Source organism: Staurois parvus, unplaced genomic scaffold, assembly GCF_062004578.1.
Source record: "Staurois parvus isolate SC_StPar_1 unplaced genomic scaffold, SC_StPar_1.0 ptg000704l, whole genome shotgun sequence".
Taxonomy (NCBI): Eukaryota; Metazoa; Chordata; class Amphibia; order Anura; family Ranidae; genus Staurois; species Staurois parvus.
The window spans coordinates 7,162,164-7,168,113 of NW_028318500.1; positions in this window are offsets into that span (position 1 = coordinate 7,162,164).

Consider the following 5,950-nt stretch of genomic DNA (forward strand, 5'->3'; position numbering starts at 1 on the left):
TATTCCAGGTCACATTCCTGCGCAATGTCCTTTTGTCTCTTTCAGTCAGTTGGCCATGTCGACCGCGCTTATGCTTATCAGATGATATTTTCCTGGAAACTGTATATGCCGCCATAACCTTTGATACTGTACCTCCAGACACGGAAAATAAATTTGCAACGTCAGTCACAGAGGCACCAGTTAGGCGGCACCAACAATTTGCCCTCTTTAAAGCTCAGTAAGCTCTGACTTGACTCCATATTATTCAGTGAATGGCAAAAGTGAGGCTTCCCACCTGTTAGCTAGGTGTCTCATCACACAGTGGAAGCAAAAGAATGTTACATCACTTCCACTTTCAATGCAAAACTTGTCATCCCTTTCACACCTGCAAATCATGTGGTGTTTCCATGTTTTGTCTAGCCCCTGTAATTCTACATTGACATTACCCGTTTTGCTGCTAGAGACGTTTTTGCATTTTTTGCACACATCATTTCAGTTGTGAAGATTACACACCAAACATATTGTTTTCTGAAAGCAGACACCCTAGACAATAAACTAGTTGTGGTTCCAATTTCTTATGTTACACAATATTAGTGCAACAGTTTACGAAACACAAATTTCAGTAAAAAAAAAAAAAAACACTACAGTTAATTTTAGTGCAAACACAAACAATTACCCAATTTGTGGTGAAATATACAAGATGAGGTTGCAGCAAATAGACACCAAACATACACTATATTGCCAAAAGTATTGGGCCAGCCCTCCAAATTATTATTATACAGGATTTATATAGCGCCAACAGTTTGCGCAGCGCTTTACAAGATGAAGGTAGACATTCCAGTTACAATACAGTTTGGTACAAGAGGAAACAGAGGGCCCGGCTCGTTAGAGCTTACAATCTAGGAGGAAGGATTGAGTGATACAAAAGGTAATAGCTGTGGGGGGATGAGCTGATGGAGGAAATGAATGGTGGTTTACTAGGTAGAAGTAGGATAGGATTCTTTAAAGAGAAAGGTTTTCAGGGATCGTCTAAAGGTGGATAGATTAGCAGACAGCCGGACAGATTGGGGTATGGAGTTCCATAGGATGGGAGAAGCTCGGGAGAAGTCCTGGAGGTGAGCATGGGAGGAGGTGACACGGGAACTAGAGAGCAGAAGGTCTTGGGAGGATCCAAGAGAGTGGTAAATCACTGGATTCAGGTGTTCCAGTCACCTCCATGGGCACAGATGTATAAAATCAAGCACCTAGACATGCAGACTGCTTCTACAAACATTTGTGAAAGAATGGGTCGCTCTCAGGAGCTCAGAAAATTCAAGAGTGGTACTGTGATAGGTTGCCACCTGTGCAATAAGTCCATCTGTGAAACTTTCTTGCTAATAAATATTCCACAGTCAACTGTAAGGGCTGGTTCACAAATATGCAGTTTGGATGCGTTTTGAACCGAATCTACTTCGCATGACATGTGAAATAACATTGCTTCCTATGGTGCTTGTTCACATACAGTTGCAAGAAAAAGTATGTGAACCTCTTGGGATTACGTGGAGTTTTGCATGAATTGGGCATAAAATGTGCTCTGAACGTCATCTAAGTCACAACAATAGAAGAACACAGTCTGCTGAACATAATACTACACAAACATTAGATGTTGCCATGGTTTCATTGCACATAACATGTAAACATTCCCAGCGCAGGGAGGAAATAGTATGTGAACCTTTGGACTTAATAACTGGTTGACCCTCCTTTGGCAGCAATAACCTCAACCAAACGTTTCCTGTAGTTGCAGATCAGACCTGCACAATGATCTGGAGTCATTTTGGACCACTCCTCTTCACAAAACTGTTTCAGTGTAGCAATATTCTTGGGATGTCTGGTGTGAATCGATCTCTTAAGGTCATGCCACAGCATTTCAATCGGGTTGAGGTCAGGACTCTGACTGGGCCACTCCAGAAGGCGTATTCTGTGCTGTTGCAGCCATTGTTTTGTTGAATTACTTGTATGCTTTGGGTCATTGTCCTGTTGCATCACCCATCCTCTGCGGAGGTTCAGTTGGCGGACAGATGGTCGTAAGTTTTCCTGCAAAATGACTTGATAAACTCTGGAATTCATTTTTCCATCAATGAGAACAATCCATCCAGGCCCTGAGGCAGCAAAGCAGCCCCAAACCATGATGCTCCCTCCGCCATGTTTTACAGTGGGGATGAGGTTTTGATGTTGGTGTGCTGTGCCTTTTTTTCTCCACACATAGTGTTGTGTGTTCTTCCCAAACAACTCAATCTTGGTTTCATCTGTCCGCAGTATATTTTGCCAGTAGTGCTGTGGAACATCCAGGTGCTCTTTTGCAAACTTCAAACGTGCTGCAATATTCTTTTTGGACAGCAATGGCTTCCTCCGTGGTGTCCTCCCATGTACTCCATTCTTGTTTAATGTTTTCCTTATTGTAGATGCGTCAACAAAAATGTTAGCATGTGCCAGAGATTTCTGTAGGTCTTTAGCTGACACTCTGAGATTCTTCTTTACCTCATGCAGCATTCTGCGCTGTGCTCTTGCAGTCATTTTTACAGGACGACCATGCCTAGGGAGAGTAGCAACAGTGCTAAACTTTCTCCATTTGTAGACAGTCTGTCTTACCGTGGACGCATGAACATCAAGGCTCAAGGAGATACTTTTGTAACCCTTTCCAGCTTCATGCAAGTCAACAATTCTTGATGGTAGGTCTTCTGAGAGCTCTTTTCTGTGAGGCATGGTTCACATCAGACAGTGCTTCTTGAAATCAGTAAACCCAAAACAGATGTGTGTTTTTTAAGGGCAGGACAGCTGTCAGCAACACATCCAATATCATCACACTGATTGGAGTCAAGGTTGGCTCACTCCTGGCTCCAATTAGCTCTGGGAGAATTCATTAAGCTAGGGCCTCACATACTTTTTCCTCCCTGCACTGTGAATGTTTACATGTTATGTGCAATTAAACCATGGCAACATCTAATGTTTGTGTAGTATTATGTTCAGCAGACTGTGTTCTTCTATTGTTGTGACTTAGATGACGTTCAGAGTACATTTTATGCCCAATTTATGCAAAACTCCACGTAATCCCAAGGGGTTCACATACTTGTTCTTGCAACTGTATGTGCAGTGCGGATTGAGTGTGGTTTGAAATAGAGTCCTGTCCGATTTCTGAGCAGTGTGGTTCAGTGCAGGTGCAGATTACAGGCTATTGACGTCTATGGGAACTGTTCCTAAACCGCATATGTCATGACTTGTGAACAGGATTTCACTTCAGGATCAGATTTCAGCACTGTTTGCTCTCCCCTCTCCCTCCTCTTCAGCACCTCCCCTCCTTGCACAGAATCCTGTACCAGCCTTGCAAAACCGCATCCAAACCTGACATAAACCTGTGAACAGTACAATCCACAGCTGTGTCACAAAAAACCTGTCCTGAACCGGCCCTAAACCTGCCCTGAACCACTGAACAAGCTGACTGCAATCCACACTGAAACCGGACCTTCAAATCTGCACTGCGCAAGTGTGAATCAACTCTTAGTGGTATTATAACAAAGTGGAAGCAACTGGGAACAATAGCAACTCAGCCATGAAGTGGTAGGCCACGTAAAATGACAGAGCGGGGTCAGCACATTCTGAAGCGTACAGTGCGCAGAAGTCTCCGTCTGTAGAATCAATAGCTAAAGACCTCCAAACTTCATGTGGCCTTCAGATTAGTACAACAGTGCATAGAGAGCTTCATGGAATGGGTTTCCATGGCCGAGCAGCTTCATCCAAGCCTTACATCACCAAGTACAATGCAAAGCATTAGATGCAGTGGTGTAAAGCACGCTGCCACTGGACTATAGAGCAATGGAGATGTGTTCTCTAGAGTGACCAATCACTCATCTCTGGCAATCCGATGGACATATCTGGGTTTAGCGGTTGCCCAGAAAATGGTACATGCCTGACTGCATTGTGCCAAGTGTAAAGTTTGGTGGAGGGGGGATTATGGTGTGGGGTTGGTTTTCAGGGTTGGGCTTGGCCCTTTATTTCCAGTGAAGGGAACTCGTAAGGAGTCAACATACCAAGACATTTTGGATAATTTCATGCTCCCAGCTTTGTGGGAACAGTTTGGGGATGGCCCCTTCCTGCTCTAACATGACTGCACACCAGTGCACAAAGCAAGGTCCATAAAGACATGGATGAGCGAGTTTGGGGTGGAGGAACTTGACTGGCCTGCACAGAGTCCTGACCTAAACCCGATAGAACACCTTTGGGATGAATTAGAGCAGAGATTGTGAGCTAGGCCTTCTCATCCTACATCAGTGCCTGGCCTCACAAATGTGCTGGAAAATGTTCTGGAAGAATGGTCAAACATTCCCATAGACACACTCCTAAACCTTGTGGAGAGCCAGAAGAGTATAAGCTGTTCTAGCTGCAAAGGGTGGGCCAACTCAATATTGAACCCTGCAGACTAAGACTGGGATGCCATTAATGTTCACGTTCGTGTAAAGGCAGGCGTCCCAATACTTTTGGCAATATAGTGCATCAAACCATAAAACTGCATGCACCTGTAAACTGGCAACAAACTTTAGTACCTTACAGTTGTGCTCTAAAGTTTACATACCCTGTGCAGAAATTGTGAAATTTTGGCATTTATATTGAAAATATGACTAATCACGCCAAAAAATGCTCTTTTATTGAAGGATGATGATCATATGAAGCCATTTATTAAAACACAGTTGTTTGGCTCCTTTTTAAATCATAACAACAGAAATCACTCAAATGGCCATGATCAAAAGTTTACATACCCTGGAATGTTTGGCCTTGGTAGAGACACACAAGGTGACACACACACAGGTTAAAATGCCAGTGATGCCTGCTCTACATCATGAGCCTGTTTGATGTTGCCCCTGCATGGCCAAACCTTGGCTTGTTATAACCTCTAAAAAAACATTGAAACAGAAAAGGAGGAGCAGACAAAAGGAGGAGCAGACAACACTGGTGGGGGACCCGAGAAGAGGAAGTTCAGGGCCACTCTGCAATACCATTGCTCACAGCAGGTAAATAACATGTTTGTTATTTTAATTTTAAAAATAGACTTTAGTAATGCTTTAAAAAGAGGCAGTTAACTCTCATTTTTAACTTGTAGCTACAGTTACGCTTATATTAAGACGTAACTGTAGGTACAGTGATTATCTCCTAAACGTGCACCTTTTAGGAGATATTCACAGCAACACCAAGTGTGGCATCAATGCAGAGTGGAGCGTGCTGTACCACAATCAGGACTCCCTTGCGCATGCATAGGAGAGATGTAATCGCAGCCTGGCCATTCAACAATCGGAGAGCACAAACCCATAAGGAAGACTGGGCACAGATGGAAGCGCCTACAGAAGCAGCAGTTACTTGCTGCAGGTCTCCGTTTGAAAGGTATGTCTGTCATAATGTACTAGTATTTAGTGCATACTAGCACATTATGGAATTAACCTGCAGATACAGTTGTTTGGATGAGGGTGCAAGTTTCTAAAACTGAAAACAAAATGTAATTAGATTGTAAGCTCCAAGGAGCAGGGCCCTCCTAACCCTCTTGTATTGTCTCCCATTATATTGTAAGCACTGAGCAAACTGTTGGCGCTATATAAATCCTGTATAATAATAATATATTACAGTTTACCAGTCCTTATATGTGATGGCTCCATTAGTTTTTTTTTTTTCATCCAGTGATCCTGCCAGTACCACACTTCCTGTCTTCTGATAACATATGCCCTAAGGCACCCTATACAAATTGGCTTGAGGGTATTTTGATCATCCCTGCATGTCCAAATGCTATCCCATGTCCACTGGCTCCCATAAAGCCAGGATTGAGGCTCTGGTAGCTAAAGAAAAAAGTAGTCATAAAGCCTGCTGTGTAAAAGAATCAAGTAACTTCCTTGGAATGGTTGATTGTTGTACCTCTTCTTACAAATATACACTAAAAATAGATAAGCACAAA